This window comes from Sus scrofa, chromosome 5 (assembly GCF_000003025.6).
Source record: "Sus scrofa isolate TJ Tabasco breed Duroc chromosome 5, Sscrofa11.1, whole genome shotgun sequence".
Lineage (NCBI taxonomy): Eukaryota > Metazoa > Chordata > Mammalia > Artiodactyla > Suidae > Sus > Sus scrofa.
The window spans coordinates 8,785,828-8,805,183 of record NC_010447.5 but is presented as its reverse complement, the minus strand read 5'-3'; the positions used below and the strand labels follow the sequence as shown (position 1 = coordinate 8,805,183).

Genomic DNA, 19,356 nt, shown 5'->3' with positions numbered 1-19,356 from the left:
GTTGGTGTCGTCCTTCTAGAAGGAGAGGGGAGTAGGGATGAGGAGTGACTGGGGGGGGCGGTCTGCACGGACAGCTTCCTGTTGCCCTCGTGGGCATCTACCGCCATGGCTGTCAGGGGACTCTGCTCCCCTAAGCCAAGGTCCCTTTGTTCCCCATACTGCATGGTGCACCCACTCCCGGTCAGCTCTAGTCTACCACATGGGGACCAGGGCTCCCTTCCAGAAGTTTCTTCAGATGGTCAGGCCAACAAACATGATGTACTCCTGTGAGGGGCACTGTGCCCAGCAGCCAGGTGGAGAGGACACAGGCTTTGCTCTCCGGAGGTTAGAATCTAGTTGGCAACCCTGGGCACCCATGGTCTACCTAACCTGTGCTGGCTGCTTGGGGTAGGGGCAGAGTCACAGTAACTGTGCCGGTGGCCCAGGTTCAGATGCCAATCCTGACACTTCTTACTGTGTGATGGTGGACTAGTGACTCAGCCTCTCTCTGCCTCAGTTTCTTTGTCTCTAAAATGGGGATGATGGGAGTTCCCGTCGTGGCACAGCAGAAACGAATCCGACTAGGAACCATGAGGGTGTGGGTTCGATCCCTGGCCTTGCTCAGTGGGTTAAGGATCTGGCGTTGCCATGAGCTGTGTAGGTCGAAGACCAGCTTGGATCCTGCGTTGCTGTGGCTGTGGCGTAGGCCAGCAGCTATAGCTTCGATTGGACCTCTAGCCTGGGAATCTCCATGTGCCATAGGTGTGTCCTGAGAAAGCAGAATAAATAAATAAATAAAATAAAACAGGGATGATGCAAAGTATTGCTATTTGAACTGCCTGGTTCACTTTCCAGTGAGTCTCCCCCATTTACGCTGCCCCCTCGGAGACTGCCTGGCCTGCCCCATGCTGTGCACTTCCCTGTGGACCTCCTGTCTGTCTGCGAGTCTCTGCTGCACTGAACCAGGACCTGAGCCCTAGGATGAGACACAAAATGAAAGCTTGTCGTTTGCCAGGACACTCTGGGTTTTATATCCATGTGCAACAAGCTGACTTGGCACACTGAAATTTCATTCTATTCCGCTGTATTTTTTTTTTTTTTTTTTTTTTTTTTTTGTAAAAGCAGTTAACTAGTCCCAGGAAAAATCTTTCAGTTATACACAGTTTTGTTTTTTGAAATGTCACAGCTCCATTAGTAATTTTGTCTTATTTTTCCAATTGATATAACAACTTTCAGAGCTCCTGTATTTGGAAACTTGGAAGGGCCCAGACTTTGAAGTAGTGTCCTGTTTTCACTGTTTTGTTGTGTTCTCAACTAAAGCTATATACAGCTTCTGGATTTAGCAAGCTTTATATAGCTTTAGTCCCCATGGGCAGGGGCCTGCCTTTCTGGACCCATGGCTTGGGCAGGGGCCGTGGCGTGCTGGTAGCTGGCTCTCTGATGAGTAGTTGGTGGCCAGTTTCCGTCATGTATATTTTCCTAGCAAGGCTGATATCGAGCTACCGACAGCTTAATCATCTCACAGTGGGAGTTGGTATAGCACCCAGGCATTCAGTAGGTGCTCAATAAATGACAATAGAACAAGGAGGAAAGGCCCCAGGTGCTCTTGGTCAGATAGACGTGGCAAGCTGCCTCATGATGCTCTAGCTGAGGAGGGCTTGCAGGGGGCGGCACTGACCAGGCTGAGGGTGGGGCGAGAGAGCACCCTGAGGAAGCACCCACAGGGAGGGAGGGCAGAGGAACTGCCCTGCCTCACTCCTCTCCAGCCTCTCCTCCCCTGGGCTCCCCACTCCCTTTTTTTTTTTTTTTTTTTTTTTGCTTTTTTTTAGGGCCCCACCTGCGGCCTATGGAGGTTCCCAGGCTAGGAGTCAATAGGAGCTGCAGCTGTCGGCCACAGCCACAGCCACATCCATGCCAGATCCGAGCCACATCTGCAACCTACACCACAGCTCATGGCAACGCCAGATCCTTAACCCACTGAGCGAGGCCAGGGATTGAACCCGCATCCTCATGGATACTAGTCGGGTTCTTTACTGCTGCGCCATGACAGGAACTCCATCCTATGGACTCCCCTTGACCTTGGCCTGGCCTTAGCACAGAATGGCTAAGCTGGACCCCAAGCTTTAGTCTGACAGAGCGCTGAGATGTGATCCAAACAGGCCCCAAACTTCAGACTCTGTTCTTTTGCATACACAGTTCTCTTTGCCTGATTGCCTGTTTATTCCCATCCCCCGAAATTCTGTCACTCATCAAAAGCCTTTTTATGTGCTGCCTCCTCCATGATGCCAGCGAACCCTCCACCCCCAATTACACAGACTTCTCTCCTTCTGCTGTCCTCCTGGCCTTCCAGTCCCTCACGGGTGCATACTGCCTGCCCATAAAAATATTAGTAGCTAGGAGTTCCCGTCGTGGCGCAGTGGTTAATGAATCCAACTAGGAACCATGAGGTTGCGGGTTCGATCCCTGGCCTCGCTCAGTGGGTTAAAGATCTGGCGGTTGCCATGAGCTGTGGTGTAGGTTGAAGACGCGGCTTGGATCCTGAGTTGCTGTGGCTCTGGCGTAGGCCGGCGGCTGCAGCTCCGATTCAGCCCCTAGCCTGGGAACCTCCATATGCCAAGGGAGCGGCCCTAGAAAAGGCAAAAGACAAAATATATATATATATATATATATGTATATATATATATATATATATTAGTAGCTAACATTTGTTGTGTCTCTACAGTACCCTGTGCAGAGGTGCCGTGTAAGCCCCTTTGCAAGCGGGAAAGTCGAGGGCACAGTGTCTTTTCAGTGCCAACCCATCCCCTGCATTTCAGCTCAAGCATGTGCGTCGTGGTCTCCCTGTTGCGGGCCCACAGAGTGCCACACTCGTTTCTTTAGCGTGTTTGTTGTGTGTTCCTGGTAGACGGTGAGCTCCACAGCCCTGCGGGAGCTCGAGGGAGCGAGTGCTTCTCAGCCTAGGGGGACGGCCCTGCTCTTCCACCCTTTCCTCCCCTTCTGCATCCCCGATGGGGGAGACTGGCCCTCCCGAGGGCAGCCTCACCTGCAGCAGGATGGTCACAGGGACCTTTTCCCCGGAAGGGGAAAGTGAGGCTTCAAGAGAGGGTGGGAACTTTCCAAGGGCTGGGAGCAGGTCTGGCAGCAGAAGGGTCGTGGACCACCCTTCTGCGGTCTAGAATGGGCAGACAAGAGGGCCCAGGATCCAGGAAGGTAGCAGGACCCGAAACTGCTTGTCCTTGCACTACCGAAATTCCCCTGTTGGCTCCCTTATTTTCATCTTTTCTGTAAAAGTAAAACTGGAACAATAGGAATCGTTCACATACCTAAATACGCTGTTGTTTTATGAATTTGAAGCTTATTTGGCAAAAGACTTTGGTTCCCACTAAAGTGGGACCCCTGGGAATGGGGTGGGGTACAGGCTGAAGGCCAGGGCAGAAAGCAGGGGTCTGTGCTCTGACACGGGGCCTCCTGAGGGCCTGCCCTGTGGGTGCCCTCTCTAGGCAGGCCAGGAACTTCCCAGAAGGAGCCGGCCAGACAGGGTCAGCGTGAGGAAGAGTGGCCAGGGGCAGCCTCAGATTCTGGTTGACAGAGACCCATGATGGAGGGCTTTCCAGGCTCTTTCCCCCAACCTTGACCTCTGAGTCATAATCTGCAGCTGTTTATGGAGCACTTACTATTGCTGGGCGCCGGGCCAAGCACTTTGTCTGCATTGTCTCAGAGACGCCTCCTACCTTCCCTCGAGGTGGGTACTATTATTATCCCATTGGGTAGTTTGAGGGGGCCTGGGGCCCAGGGCTGGAAGTGGCAGGACTGGGGTTATATCCAGCCAGGAGGACCCCAAAGCTTGATGGGGCTGCCTGTCTAGGGCCCCTCGGTCACCCAGAGGTGATGGATCTTGGAGGCCTGGACGCCCGAGACAGCTACCTCACCCGTGTCCTGACCTCCAGGCTGACCTCCTCAGGGCTCTGGTGCCACTTCCTTCCCACAGGCCTGGGACCCTGACCCAGGAAGGCCTGCTCAGCCTCACCTGGGCCAATAGGCCCCACCCCACTGCGCTGAGAGCAAGGGCTGGAAACCCAGTTTTGAAGATGCTGGAGTTCTTGGTGGCCTCGTGGGTTAAGGATCTGGCGTTGTTGCTGCTGTGGCTCGGGTCACTGATGTGGCATGGAACCCCTGGCCACATGGGTTCTGGCCTGGAACCCATTTCGATCCCTGGCCTGGAAATTGCATGCCAATGATGTGGCCCCCCAAAAAAAGAATAGGAAAAGGAAAGGCTGTCGTGGGGATTCAGAGGCCCGTGGACTCCGAGAACCACTCCCGGCCCCATGAATTCCCTGACCCCTTGCCCTCTGGGACCCAGTTCCCTGTGACTCAGCTCCTTCCCCCTTTTCTTCCCCCACTTTTTTTCGCCACCTTGCATCATATGGAATTCCCGGGCCAGGGATCAGATCCGAGCAGCTGTGGCAACATTGGATCCTTAACCTTAACCCACTGTGCGGGGCTGGGGATCAAACCTGTGTCTCAGCACGGCAGAGATGCTGCCTATCCTGTTGCATCACAGTGAGAACTCCATCAGCCCCCTCCTTTGCTCTCATCCTCTGCTCCCAGCTTCCCTCCCCCCTCCCCCTCCCCCAGTTCTGCACACACCATTGCTTCCCCCCACCCCCAACTGCTTGTATCCGGGCACCTGCTGCTGCTGCCTCCCCTGGGAAACAGGTCCTGGGCTGGCTGTGGACCCCCTGAGCTTGCCTAGTATTCTGGGCAGATCCGTCGTGGCTGTCCTCCCTTGTCACTGAGGGCCCGGCACACGGTCTGGGTGAATGGTGGTGGCCGGGGAAGGGGAGCCTGGGAGAACTGCCCATTAAGTGGGGAAGACTGGCTCTTGGGCTGGGCACACAGGCACTCTCGGGGGGCGGGGGGCACTATGCCTCATGCAGAGAGGCCCTTGAGAAATATTTCTCAAGTATTTGTTGAATGGAAATTTTGAGACGGAAGGTGAGGGTCCCTTCCGGAAACAAGGCAAATGGGCTGATTTAGGAGAAGACTTGAGAAGCTGCCTTTCCGACCATCGCCCAGCACTGCGAATGTTCCTGGTCGCTGCGCCATTTAGGGCCCGGGTGGGAGGGCGGTGCCTGATTTCATTGCATTTCTTTTGGGGGAGAGGGGTGGCTTAAACAACAAACAGTTATTTCTTACAGTTGTGGGATTTCATTTCAAACATCTCAGGGGCGATGCCCCAGCTCCCCGACCCAGACTAGAAATCCAGGTGCCGGCTTTCTCCTCAGGCCGTTTCTGGTGCTGCCCTTCCTTCTGTCCAGCCCTTCCCGCCCCTCCTGACTCATCGTTTAAGCCTCCTCCAGGAAGCCACGCCTCCCCTCTACCCCCCTGTGAGACTGATCCTCTTCCCAGGGATGTCTGTCTGTCCATCCCCCTGGGACGAGAACCTTGCACCAGGCAGGTCTGTGGAGGGCCTGGCGGGATGCCGGGGGAGAGCATAGGGAAGGTGGGATGGGGGGCTGGGGGGAGGTCACCAGGGCCAGCAGTGGGGCTTGCTCTGCCGTCCCCTGTGTCTGGGTGGGACAGGAGGGAATTGTGGGAAAGACCAAGGGGCCTCCCGATGTGGCTTCTGGAAGCCACTGTAGGGTACAACCCAGCCAGGTGGCTGTCACTTCAGCCCAGAGAGGGGGCCCTACTGGGGAGCCCTGAGGCCACGTGGCCTGCTGAACCTGCCCATTTCACGAGGGAACATCGAGTCCCAGGGCACTCAGGACTGACCAGACCTTTGTGGTCTGTGGCAGGAGAGCCCAGGACTATGGGGCTGCACCCTATCTCGACTCCCTGTCCCAAGCTGGAGCACTTCTCAGTGGGGCCCAGGTCAGGTCTGGGAGTGGATGAGAACGAGGCAGGGAGAGCAGAGTCCCCAGGGCTCAGGTCTGCCCTCTGATCTTCCGATGTGGGTAATAAAGCTCCTTAGAAAAAGTGTGAGTTGCCCCACAGCTGGCAGGAAATCCATGTTGATGGTTCATTCCAGCAAAAAAAAAAAAAAAAAAAAAAAAAAAGTGTGCAGGAAAAAAGTCTAAAATGTTAGCCCAGGGGGTGGCGGGATGGTGAGTGCTGTGGTCCTGGTTCCTTGACTGTGATTTCCAGATTTCCTAGAATGTATGAGAAACCTTTACAACCAGAAAGATGAAGTTATACTGAAAAGAGAGAGGTAAGAAAAGGTGCCCTGAGAACAGCCAGCCTAGGAGTGCCCGATGGGGCTCAGTGGAAACGAATCTGACTAATATCCATGAGGACACAGGTTCTATCCCTGGTCTCGATCATGGGTTAAGGATCCGGCATTGCCATGAGCCACGGTGTGGCTTGGATCCCACGTTGCTGAGACTGGGGCGTAGGCCAGTGGCTATAGCTCTGATTCGACCCCTAGCCTGGGAACCTCCATATGCTGCAGGTGCGGCCCTAAAACAAACAAACAAACAAAAAAACAAAAAAGAAAGAAAAGAAAAAGAACAGCCAGCTCTCCATTTGTTTGGTTCTAGGCTCACTGGGCGGCCTCCAGAGGGTCTCAAGGTGGGACTTGCCAGGCCCCCAGGCACATCCCCAGAACAGGTGCCCCTGTGGCAGACCGCTTGTGTTTCTCTCGTTCCTGGAAATTGAGTCAGTGAGAATCTAGGCCTGAGGCTACTGGGATGTAGCGCCCCAAGAATTCCACCCAAACCTCTGACCACCTTCCTATGCACCTGTCTGACTTTTTCCTCTCTTCCCCCACGCACCCCACATCTCAGCCTGGGGACTGTTGCTGTGCTGGGCCCTATACCTGGAGAGCCAGCCCACTCCACCCTGGGTGCCTCCATCCACCCAAGAAGCCATTCCTGCCCCTTCCAGCCAGAGGTGGCCCCAGGGCTACGGGCTCCCCCGAAGCCTGCCCCGAATGCCCTGTGGGTGTGCGCTGCTGTTGACTGCCTTTCCAGCAGTCCTCCTGCCAGCACTGCTCGAGTTCCGCTGTGGTAATAGTATCCCTCGTCACAGCTGAGCCCTCATTCGGGGGACACAATCTCTGTCTCCCCCACGGCCCCTGACTCTGTCCCCGGTACAGAGCACTCATTCATTCATTCAGCACTTAATCACCGAGTGCCTGCTGTGTGCCAGGGCTGGGCTAGGGGCCAGGGCGCAGACCTGCTGGCTGCAGGGGGGATCGTGTCTGTGTTTGGGGACGTACGTTTTGCACACATCCTGGGTGTGCGCGCACAGCACGAGCACCTCTGTCATCTGAGTGTGTGTCCCTTAGGCTGTGCCTGTGTGTAGTCTTGCCAGCCTTGAGCATGCTGATTCATTCAGCAAGTGGCTGTTGAGCACCTTCCAAGGAAGTGCCAGGTCATGACCCTGAAGGTGAGTGTCCCAGGGTCTTTGCCCTTGGGAAGTGTCCATCTTGTGTGGCCTTCGCAGTGCCGATTGGCAGGGATGGGGGCCAGCGGAGGTGGGGTGGTCAGGTTGGCATCCTGGAGAGTTGGGGAGAAGGGTTGGGGAGTCTTCCTGCCCTGCTGTGAGTGCGCTCTCTGATCCCCCCATGGCCCTGGGACCCAAGCTGGCACTCCTTGCTGGTCTCACTGCGCTCAAGTCCCCGGAAGGCTGGTGGGGCTGGAGCTTGGGGTCGCCGCTGTGAGTGCTGCTGCTGCTTCTGGGAGCAGAATACAGTGCTCTGAAGAGGAAGCCTGTTGGCTGGAGAGCCCAGCCTACATTCCTTTCTACAAGAGGAGAGCCTGGGGACCAGATCCCAAAACACAGCACCTAGAAAGTAGAACGCCTCCATTCAGACCAGAGAAGCTGGAATACGGAATTCCGAGTGGGGAAATGGAGCAGCAACCCTAGAGTGCTGCCTCCTGGAACGTGGAAGGTGGATGCTGGCCGGCGCTGGAAGATCAAATTCATACCCCCAGGGCTCAGAGGTCCAGAGTGGGAAGCTGAGGCCCAGAGAGGATGGGGAGGTCCTGTGTCTTGGTGGGCAGCAGTGGGCACGTGTGTGGTCGCTGCCGAGCCGGGCCCTTCCGTGGCCTGCCGGTACCTGACCTTGGGCAAAACCTGGCCCTGCTGTACGTCTTTCCTCGTCTGTGAAGTGGGCTTGTGAAGATGAGATGAAGCACATCCCTAGGAATGCTGCTCTTGGTGCCCAGGGTCTCCGGGGAGGTTAGTGGCTGAGACCAGGACCCCCCACCTGTAACGACTTCCTAATCTGTGCTGGTTCTGTCGCTGCTGTTTCATTCCCTCTCTCCTGCTGCACAGGCTGTGGGAAGTTTGAGCACTTGCGGGCCTGTTCCAGAACGCTCTCTGGATCCAGCAGGCGGGAAGGACTAAGGAATTAAAAGCAGCAATAGATTGGTGGCTCCCATGAAATTAAGGAGCAGGGGCCCGGCGCCTGCAGCACTGGGTGACGGCGAAGACTTTCTGAGAGTCCCTGGTGGGGACATTAGGTCCTGACCCAAGGGAGCTGTGGCCCTTCCTAGACAGGGGTGGACAGGGAGGAATCAGGGAGGGAAGAAAGCAAAGTCCTATTGTTCAGTGTCACGGAGGCTCACCAGGTGCCCAGAGCCACGAGCCAGCCAGCTATGCACCTGCTCCGTCAGGACCGCTCCCAGCAGGAGCTTAAGTGTGGCGCTCAGGTTTCCAGGTCGCAGGAGCTGCAGGCTCTGGGCCCGGGCGCAGCCCCAAACCCCTCGGAGGACCCAGCAGGCGGGTGTTAGCGGCGCCCTTTATGCCTCCACAGACAGGCCTGGGAGACAGTAGGAGTTTTGCTTGGGGTCTCAGAGCTCTGAGTGGCAGAGCCAGGGTTCAAGCCCATTTCCCCCTCAGCAGTGGTTCGTGGAGCACCTACTGTGTGCCAGGCATGGTGCTGGGCACTCAGCACGCAGCATGAACGGCACAGTGGCGAGGATCCTAACCTGCTTGAAGCTGTGGCTTCATTTTCCATCTTCCTTCCCGTGCCTCCCCCGGCCCGGCCGCCAGCCGTCCTGTTGCTCGGGCGCTCTGAAGGCTGGGGCCGTTTCCTGGGTCGCACTTCACCCTGTCGACCTGTGGAAGGGCCGCTTAGGACTCACATAGCTGAGTCACTTCGCTGGGACACGCAGAGCCCGAGGCCCTACTGCTGGCAGTTCCCAGCCACAGACCAGGCCTGAGAGCCCCGCGGCCTTGACCTAGAGGTGCAGGTGTGGGCCTGTGGGGAGGGGCTCTCGGGCACCAGGTCTGATTTACGTCGTCCCCCTCGAAGGACCCCGGAGAGGGTTACTCCAGACAGAAAGAGTGAATGCCTTGCCAGGGGTGGACTTGGACGTGGGGCCAGGCGGTAGAGGCGCTGTTTGGGGGTCTCTCTGAGCCCCCAACTTCTCATCCGTGGCCAGCCTCTGCTCCCGCCCCCAGAGAGCCCCTCAGGCCTGCCTCCTCCCACCTCCTCCCCCCCCAGGGGTGGTGCAGGTGAATGGCTGGGTTCTCTGCCGGCCAGATTCGGATTCAGACCCAGGTCTCCCAGTCCTCCCCCACCCCTGGCCCCCACTTTGGCTGGGACACGGGGTCCTCTCAGTGGAGAGTGGACTTCCGAGGTCCGCATGTCCCCTCTACTTCCCACTGGAATGCCCTGCAGTCCCTTGGGAGGCAGGGCACAGTTCATGGTGACTTCCGCTACCTGGAGAGGGAGCAGGGCGAGGCCCCAAGCGGAGCTGGGCTGGTGGTTTACTGAGCATGGAGCACGGACAGGCCCCTCCCTTGGGAGCCAGAAACCCCGCTGCTCCCACCTCCTCAGCACCTGGCTCTGGGGAGTGGCATCTGCAGGGTGGGGCTGCCTCCCTCTGCGGCTCGGTTTGTACCTGTGTGAGGACGCTGGGGCCCCGTGAAGGGAGGCCACCCAGCTAAGAAGAGGTGGAGCCAGGAAACCAGCCCCAGTGGAGGGCAGAGGTGGGTAAAGGTTAGGAAGCCTGGCGCAGCAGCTCAGACAGGACACTGCCTTACCTGGCAGGCCACCCCAGGACCCAAGGTAGGTACCATGTCAGGAGAGAGGGCTGGGCCTGGTGTGGGGGGCAGGGAGGAGCCAGGCACAGACCAAGGCAGGGTAGGTGGCGGGGAGCGGGAGGCCCCAGGGTCAGGGTCCCTCGGGCTCTGAACCTGTTTCCTCAGCGGTGATAGCGATGGGGGCTGATGTCAGCGTAGAAAGGGGCTAATGACAGAGCGAAAGGCGTTCCGCTGTGGCACAAGGGGATCGAGGACATCTCTGGAGCTCTAGGACACAGGTTCAGTCTCCAGCCTGGCACAGTGGGTTAAAGAATGTGGTGCTAAAGCAGCTGGGGCGTAGCTCACAATTGCAGCTCAGATCTGATCCCTGGTCCGGGAGCCCCAGATGCCGAGGGGCAGCCATAAAAGAAAGAAAAAAAAGAGAGCTCAGGCACGTAGTGCATCTGCCAGAAGGGTTGGGATAGGTCTCAGGTGGGCCAGGGGTTACAGGTTGGTGAGGGGTAGCCGTGGGCGTGGGGATTTGAGTGTCCCCAGGCCATGGGGCCAGGCTCAGCTGGCGAACTGCAAGCAAAGAGAAACCACTGAGTGGTAGGTGCAGTTGGTGTGGGACCCTCCCTCCCTGTCTCTGAGTTCCGGGCCAGCAGGGCTTGGGGCAGAAATCATGGGGAAAGTGGGGGTATAAGTTGAAGAGAGGGGTGGACTTCCTGGTGGCACAGTGGGTGAAGGATCGAGCGTTGTCAGTGCTGTGTTTCGGGTTGCAGCTGTGGCTCAGGTTCGATCCCTGGCTCCGGGGAACTCACATGTGCCACGGACACGGCCCCCCGCCAAAAAGGTAAATTGAGGCCAGCTTAAAGAGATGAGGGACTGCAGTTTGGGACAAGCCACAAGCAAACTGCGGCAAGCTGCAAGCGAGTCTCTTGGGAGTTGGGGCAGGTTGTATTTAGGGACAGGGAATGAATGGAGAGGAGAGAGTTCTGTCAGCCTGTTAAAATCGGAAGCCAACAGAGACCAGCCTTGAAAACCTTGAGCAGACAGAATCCATCTGTCACACAGACAAAGCTCAGTCCCGCCTGCTTTGCGAGATCAGCTCCCCCGCCCCCATCTTCCATGCTGCCGCTGGCAGAACTTTCCAAGGTGGTTGATAGAGAGGCAACCTTTGATCCACCTCCCAATCCGAGAAAATTCCAACACTATTAGTTTTCTGTTCATCAGGCATTTACAGAACATCAAGGGTTTTTGTTTGTTTGTTTGTTTTTGTTTTTGTTTTTTAAGGGCTGCACCTGTGACATATAGATGTTCCCAGGCTAAGGGTCGAATTGGAGCTGCCACTGGCAGCCTACACCACAGCCACAGCAATTCAGAATCTTGGGATCTGAGCCACGTCTGCAGCCTACACCACAGCTCATGGAAATGCCAGCTCCTTAACCCACTGAGCCAGGCCAGGTATCGAACCCGCAAACTCATGCAAACTAGTTAGTTCCTAAATCTGCAGAGTGAGCTGTAAGGGGAACTCCCAGAAAATCAAGTCTTATATTTCCTAAGTTTTGTGTCTCTGAGAATGCATGTATGAGAATCTCCAGTTTACATGCTCTGGTTCTTGCTTAGATTGAAAATCTTTCACAGTTGCCTTGGGAATTGCTGACCCAAGAGGCTGCTGACCAGTATGGGGGGCCCAGGCTTCTGGTCACCCCTGAGAGGCTGCACATGCCCCACACCAGACCCTGGGCCCTGGCTTTGTGGCCATTGCCCTGGGGATTCTCAGCGCACAGGTTTCTGTGCCCTTGGCCCTGCCCCTCAGCTTCACACGGGCCCCTCCCCCAGGCTTGGCTCTGCTCCTGCCCTTCCTCCTCCCAGGACTTTGCCCAGGTCCTGACTTCAGCCCCCTCTCTGCCCCAGGATCCATCCCTCCTCCCATTCCTTCAGTCGCCTAATGTTCAGCAGGTGCTCCCCACCATGGCCCAGGTGCCTGGCTGGGTGCCTCAGGCTGCCTCCTTGCCCCCTCGCCCCCTCGGTCCCTTGTCGAAGCGCCTCGGGTGTCCACTGTGCATGCTCTCCCCTTGGCTCCTCCACTACTCCTGCGGGGCTGGTGCAGTGGGCCTGGCTCCCTGCCTCTTCTCCACAGCCTGTCTAAAGCCCTGTGCAGCCAGGGCAGGAGCCACTAGCTCACCTGGCTATTAAAGCTGATATTTAAATTATTAATTCATTCCTCAGTGGCCCCTGTCCGCTTCGAGTGTTGAGTAGCCGCGTGTGGCCAGTGGCTGGTTCCAAGCTGACAGGTTGCTTCACTCAGAGCCCTCAGTGGCCTGGGGCTGAGGCTAGTGTCTCCTCCTCCCACCCCCCTGGGAGGCTCTGGGTCTCAGCCCTGGAGAGCAGTGGGTTTGCACAGGTGAGCAGAGGAATGCACTGCAAGTTGCTTTACTCTCTAAGCCTCATCTGTAAAACTGGAATAATACGAATTATCTGTGAAGATGGCTGTGACAGTTAAGAAGAGGTGACCCGCACACCCCCAGCTGACAGCTGGCACATATTTTAGTGGATGATAAGCGGTGACCATTGTGTTAATGTAAATAAGGCAAGCCGGAGGCAGCTCTCACGGCAGGGTGACAACAGCTGCGAACCTCTGTGCTGGACGGTGGGAGCCACTGCAGCCTTCCTTCTGAGCACAGCCACCCATTGGCTGCCGCTGAGGATGACTGTTTAGCCTCCATTGCAGTCCAGTAGGACCTTCTGGGATGGTGGGAATGTTCTGTCTTCATTGCCCAGGAGCTTCCGGAGGCCAGAAGCTGATGATCTGGGCGGGCCAGTGACTGGTGGGAAAGGGAGAGGAGGCCCCAGGGAGCCGAGGCGGGTCCTAGCCTTGGAACCAAGGCACATGCTAGCCACTCTGGGAATGTTCTCAAGCAGCTGGGATCAGGCAGATGTGGGAGGGGTTTGGAGGAAGGAGAGAGGCCAGGGCGCCAAGGGGCTGGTTGTGGAGTAGGGGAGGTGGTGGGCTTTGCCATGGAAAGGGCTCCCTGTCGTGGCGCAGTGGTTAATGAATCCGACTAGGAACCATGAGGTTGTGGGTTCGGTCCCCGCCCTTGCTCAGTGGGTTAATGATCCGGCGTTGCCGTGAGCTGTGGTGTAGGTCGCCGACGCGGCTCGGATCCTGCGTTGCTGTGGCTCTGGCGTAGGCTGGCGGCTACAGCTCCGATCAGACCCCCTAGCCTGGGAACCTCCATATGCCGCGGGAGCGGCCCAAGAAATAGCAAAAAGACAAAATAAAAAGAAAGGGCTCCCAAGCTTGGGCATTGGACTGAGCTTCCAGCCAGGCCCCCGCCCTGGAGTCAGGCCAGCAGAGAGTGAGGCCCAGATCCTTACACCCAGGGACATGACCCAGGTGCCCCGTCTGCCGCCCAGTGTAACTCCGCCTCGCCTCTCTGGGTCTGGGTTTCATTATCTGTGTGTGGGGAGAGCGGCAGCTGCCCCCCTTTCCCCACTCCATGGTGAACATTTTTCCAGGACCTTCTGGTCACCTGGGCAGATGGAGTCCTTGGCTAAGGGCTGGCCCCCTTGAGCTGATTCCCTTTCTCTGAGGAGCCCCCCAGGAGCACAATTCCTGGGGACTGAGGGTCATGGTACACCAGACCCTCCCTCAGCCAAGCCATTTGTGTTTAGCCTGGGGCAGGACTCCCAGATCCGCAGCCCCACTGGGCTCCAGGTCTACCTGCGGGGAGGTGTAGGGTGCTTGGGGAATCTTGATTTCCATCTGCTTCATTCCCACAAGCCCTGCGTGGCTGAGCGAGTAGCTTAATCTCTTGAAGCCTCCATTTCTTCATCTGCAAAATGGAGACACATGTACCTTCCTTCTGGGTTGGCCCCATGAGTCAGCTTCTGATTTTTCTCCAGCCCTTGCATCTGGCTCATGGCAGGTCTTGGTAAATGTCCGCCAGCAGCTGATGATGCGCTGGCTGTAGAGTGACCGCTGTGTGTAGACTTGTCCTTTGTGGAGTCTGTTTGATGGATATGAACTGAAGGAATGAATAAAATAATGAGAGATGAAGGAATAAAAACAGCATCAGCTGTTTCTCACGCCTTGCCGGACCTCTGGAATCCATCACATTCTGTATCCACCTCCTCTGCCCGTATTTCCATGAGGGATCATGGAACCTCATGTTGGAACGATCCTTATTTAGTTCTGGAGTCGAGGGGGATGTGGCTGCTGTCCTCTCATCCCTGAAACGCTGATTGGCTCTGCTGGGAAAGAACCTGGAAGTAGCAGCGAAGCTCCAGGGAGTCTTATTTAAGCCAATAGGAAGAAGAATTTCCAGCAGTCCAAGTGGCCTGGGGTGGGCAGCACTAAGAATTGGATAAGCAGAGGCCAGATAGGCACTTGGCAGGGGCACTGGCCTGAGATCAAGGTTTGGACAGTTTTTTTGTTTTTGTTTTTATTTTTATTTTTTTGTCTTTTTGCCATTTCTTGGCGCTCCCACGGCATATGGAGGTTCCCAGGCTAGGGATTGAATCGGAGCTGCAGCTGCTGGCCTTGCCAGAGCCACAGCAACACGAGATCTGAGCCAGTCTGCTACCTACACCACAGCTCATGGTAACGCCAGATCCTTAACCCACTGAGCAAGGCTAGCGTTTCTAGTCGGATTCGTTAACCACTGAGCCATGACGGGAACTCCTAGACAGTATTCTTATTCCAGTGTCCTTCAAACCTCGGGAGAGTCTGGCCCTCCATGGGGCTTCAGATTTCCCAGTTCTGGCCTAAATTCTGAAAGCTAGATGAGTTGCAGAGATTGCTTGCAGGGTGATGGGTGACAGTCAGTAGTAAGCAGCCCCCCAGGTGGCCCTGTCCTTTAACAATGCTGGCCAGGCAAGGCCTGACATATTTAGTCAGTTGTCTGCATTTGGTCATTTGGCAGGAAACCCAACTGGAAGGAAAGAAACAGGCATTTTTAGAGCAGTTACAAAGTGCCAGGGTCCACCCAAGATGCTTTGACACTGTGGCTCATCCACGTCTCCCACAGGACTGCAGGGAGAGGGTATCTTCTATATCTGAGGGGACTGAGGCTCAGAGAGGGCAAGTAACTTGCCTAAGGGCACACAGCTAGGAGGTTACAGCTCCGGGATTCAAATCGAATCCTCCCGACTCCCAGCAACAGAGGCCGGTGTTTACCGAGCACCAAGTGTGTGCTTAGGTGCAGGTGCTGGTCCTTTGCAAGGATTCATTCATTTGATTCATGAGATAGGAACTGCCATACCTCCATTTTATGGAGGAGGGAACTCGCCAAAGTCAGAGGCAGTGTTCAGATTCAACATCGTAACCACTGGCTGCACCGTGTGTCAGAGCTGCTGGGCACGGCAGAGTTTGCAGCAGCGATGCACCTCTTGCCTCCCTCGTGGAGCTGGGCAGCGTACTTGGGTAACATGGGGCGGGGCTGGGGCCAGGTGCAAGGCAGACTCCGGTTCAAAGTCACGATGGCCTTTGAAGCAGGTGGAGAGGTAGTGAGGGTCCCCCTGGAGGGCCTCTTGGGTCGGGGGTTGTAGGTGGGTCTGTTCCTGCCAGGAGCTAAGGCTGAGGCCGGGCTGTGTGACCTCTAAGATTTCTCCCATGGATATTCTGAGGGTGCTCGAGCAACTACTCGGTGTCAGACCTGCTCACTGCTGGACACAGATGACAGCTGGCCTCTCATCCCAGTTGGAAGGGTTGAGTGTCCCTTGGCTCCTGCAGAGCTGAGGACCCCCGGGGTCAGGTGTTGTGAGGCAGATGGGGAAGGGGGCCAGAGGGTGGCAGGCAGGAGAAGTGGCTCTTACGAAAGGAGCTGCTGAACCATGGAGGAGGCTGGTCAGGGCCAGGGTAAGGCCATCCAGGGGCACGCCAGGGCCGAGCTAGGACCCTGGTCAGCGCATGTGAGCTCAGGACCACGGAGAGCTCCACAGGAGCCGGCTACACCCTGGTGGCAGCTATCAGGTTTGTCTGCATCCGGAAGGCCGCTGCCCGCCTGGCTAGCCCCAGAGTCACAGCCTGTGACCTCCAGGGAGCATCTGTCTTCTCTCTGGGAAGGAGCCCCCACCGGACTCAGCCAACGCCCAGACCCCAAGGCTGTACCTGGGTCGTGGGGTTTGGCTCATCTGTTTCTTTCTCTCGCCTCCTAAGCGTATCAAGCAGAGCCCAAGGAAGGAGGTCACAGGAGAAGTGAGAGAGGGAGGGGAGGAAGAAAGTCTGCCCAGCTGGAGCCTTTGTGGCATGGCCGTGGCTACGAGTCAGTACAGAACGAGGGGCCCAGGGAGGGCTGGTCCTGCCACCATGCTGGGTCAGGGTCAGCCTCTGGCTTCTGTGATGATCTGGCTACCTGGAAGCCCCCATCACCTTCATGCAGGAGATCCAGGCCACTGGCTCTGGGTGCAAATCACAGAGTGTGTGTTGGGGGGTGCCTACGGGCTGGGGATTCTTCTAGGGAGGCTCCCAGGGAGACTCATAGTTCCTTCCTCCTTTCCCTGGAGCCCCAGGAAGCAGGGCACCATTTCCCAGCCACTCCCCCGTCAGGCTCAGGTTCTGCCAGACTCCACTTATGCCTGTGAGCCCCCACTCTGATCCTCGCTGCTCTTAAACAAGACAGTGCCCACCAGGGCCCAGGCCCTGCCGAGGGCTTGGCGCCAAGCCTTTGCACCAGCTGCGCCCCTCCACCCACCTGAAGGCCCTCTGCTTCCAGGCAGGAGAGTGACAGTAGTGGTTAAGAGCTAAAGCTTATTGGGCACTTCTATGTGCTAGGCACTTTCCTTGGATTGTTACCGAGCCCCCATTTGCTAGATGAGAAAAAGGAGGCAACTTCTTAACTTGCCCAAGGCCGCAGAGATAGCAAATGGCAGAGCCAGGATTGGAACTGGGTATCCGGTTCTCAAGTCTGTGTGTGTGCAAGTGACAGTGAGCCTGTGGAGGTGGCTCTTGTTGAGCACCTGCCATTCCAGCTCTATGCCCTGGGAGCTCACGTCCACCTGGGACATGAACAGCCCAGGAGACGGGCTCCGAGTGAGGAGCGCTGGGAACGGGACGGGGTGGGGGCTGTGGAATGGTCTCCCCAATGAGGTGTTCTCTTTTGAAGTGCGCCGGGCAGTGCTTAGAGAGAGGACCCTGTAGAATCAGAGCTGCCTCCCGCTCCAGCTCTGCCATGTAGCATCTCCACAGCAGCTGCGCTGGGTGGCCTCCCCCACCCCCGGCAAGGGCTGTCCATCCTTCAGGTCCGGGGGCCATCCACTCCCCCGCTCACAGCTGGATCATGGGCAGATGCAGCAGAATCAGCTTCCTGCACCATTTCCTCTTGTCTAGACCGTACAGCGGGCTCCTCGCTGCTCTCCCTGCCCTGCCTTTGAGGTGACCGTCTGCTCCCCGCAGAGCAGCCCAAGTGAGCTTGTTCCGCCCTAGTCTCTGCTCAGAATCCTCCTGTGAAAGCCACACTTCCAGCATCGGCCCCAGGCCCTGTGCGATCTTGCCCATCCGCCTCCCTCCCCTCTGCCCTCCTGTGGTTTCTCCTGGGCGCTGGCTGTTCTGCCCGGAACCTGCTGCCCCCGCAGCCCCACCTCTCAGCGAGGCCTGCCCTGGCCCCTCCCATCACTGATGACCACGCCCTCCTGTCCTTTACCGTTGCTCTTGCTCCAGGGCGGGACTTTTCTGATGTGCCCTGTGATTGGACTCATTTTGGTTGCCATGGTCCCTTGCCCGGCTCCCCCCGCACCTGCTCCTCAGGGTGGGGTTTGGGGGCTGGGGATGGATGGGGGTTCTGGTAGGCCTTGTCTCCTGTGCTCCCAGGGCCAGAGCAGTGCCTGGCACCCAGCAGGCTCTTGATAAGCGGTTGCTGAGTGAATGGAGGAGATGGGCCAGGTGACACCCTGCGAGGGGTTGTGTGGGTTGGGTGCAGTGGTGGCTGTTCCATCCCCTGGCTTGTCTTCCCTGGTCACCGGGAGATGCTCAGTGGGGCCCTTATCACCCCGCTTGGGTTGAACCTGACATATGGAGGGCCCCGGGGCAGCTTTGCCACTGAATGATCTGTTGGTCCCACCGAATGGAGTCTGACCCTTACTAATTGTGTGTCACTGAGCAAGTCATATCATCTGTCTGGCCTCAGTCTCCTCATCTGTAAAAGGGGAATGACAGTGGTACCTGCTTCGTGTGGGGAGGATTCAGTGAGAACAGGCTCTAACGAGCTCAGGACAGCAGCTGGCCTCTGCGTGTCAGCCATCATCACCTGTGGTTACCCCTGATGGTTCTGATGAAGTTTTATCACAGAAGTAGAAATGCTGGAGCTGGGACCTAATTGGGTTCCACGGCTTTAGTCCCCAGCTGGGACAGCTGCCCAGGGAGGGCTACGGTCCCAGCTGCAAGGAGGAGAGGTTGGCTTGGGAATGGAACTTAGGTTCGAGTTCTGACTCAGTCACCTTCTTATGTCCTTTGGGGAAAGGACATCGCCATCATTCTGCATCTCAAATTCCCTGTCTGTCAAAATGGGGCGGACAGCATCCTCAGGCTCCCCCCCTCCCGGGGGGGGTGAGACTCAGATGAGACCCCGAGTGCCAGTGCTTATTTATTTATTCACTTTATTTATATACCAGGCAGTCTTTAAACGTGTGTCTGATGACACAACATCGTAAATCAGCTATACTTTTATTTTATTTATTTATTTATTTGTTTTTGGTCTTTTGAGGGCCACACTGTGGCATATAGAGGTTCCCAGGCTAGGGGTCAAATCGGGAGCTGTAGCTGCTGGCCTGCACCACAGCCATAGCAAGGCCAGATCCGAGCCGTGTCTGTGACCTACACCGCAGCTCGTGGCAACGCCAGATCCTTAACCCACTGAGCGAGCAGGGATCAAACCTGCAACCTCATGGTTCCTAGTCGGAGTCGTTTCTGCTGCGCCCTGACGGAACTCCTATACTTTAATTTTAAAAAGTTTTTAGGGGTTCCCGTCATGGCTCAGTGGAAACAAATCTGACTAGTATCCATGAGGATGCAGGTTTGATCCCTGGCCTTGTTCATTGGGTCAGTGAGCTGTGGTGTAGGTTGCAGATGCAGCTGAGATATGATGTGGCTGTGGCGGTGGTGTAGGCCAGCAGCTGCAGCTCCCGATTTGACCCCTAGCCTGGGAACCTCCATATGCCAAGGGTGTAGACCTAAAAAGACCAAAAAAAATGTTTTTTAAACGTAATTGAAGGACTTAACAAAAATACTTGAAGTTAAGATAAAAAGGAATCAGGGCAAGAAGAGGAAGAGTTGAAAAAACAGGCAGCGGTAAGAGAAGGTGTCCCGGAAAACTTGGCCTGAGAGGCGCTGACTTGTCTTTGAGTCTCCTGGCAGCCGGAGTGGTGAGAGAGACATGCCCGGCTCCGGGATTCCTGGCAGCA

At 56.5% G+C, this 19,356-nt stretch overlaps 1 protein-coding gene across 2 annotated transcripts in view; it reads left to right on the top strand.

Annotated features, from left to right (window-relative positions):
• Positions 1 to 19,356, top strand: part of MGAT3 (mannosyl (beta-1,4-)-glycoprotein beta-1,4-N-acetylglucosaminyltransferase) — a 29,181-nt gene that overhangs the window by 1,961 nt on the left and 7,864 nt on the right. The window contains exon 1 of one of the 2 annotated variants that reach the window (XM_013997511.2): positions 6,314 to 10,000. The exons of the other annotated variant lie outside the window; for it this stretch is intronic. The gene's annotated coding sequence lies outside the window, so the exon portion shown is untranslated. Of the gene's footprint in view, positions 1 to 6,313; positions 10,001 to 19,356 lie in introns of those variants that run through there. 2 annotated transcript variants of the gene reach the window in all.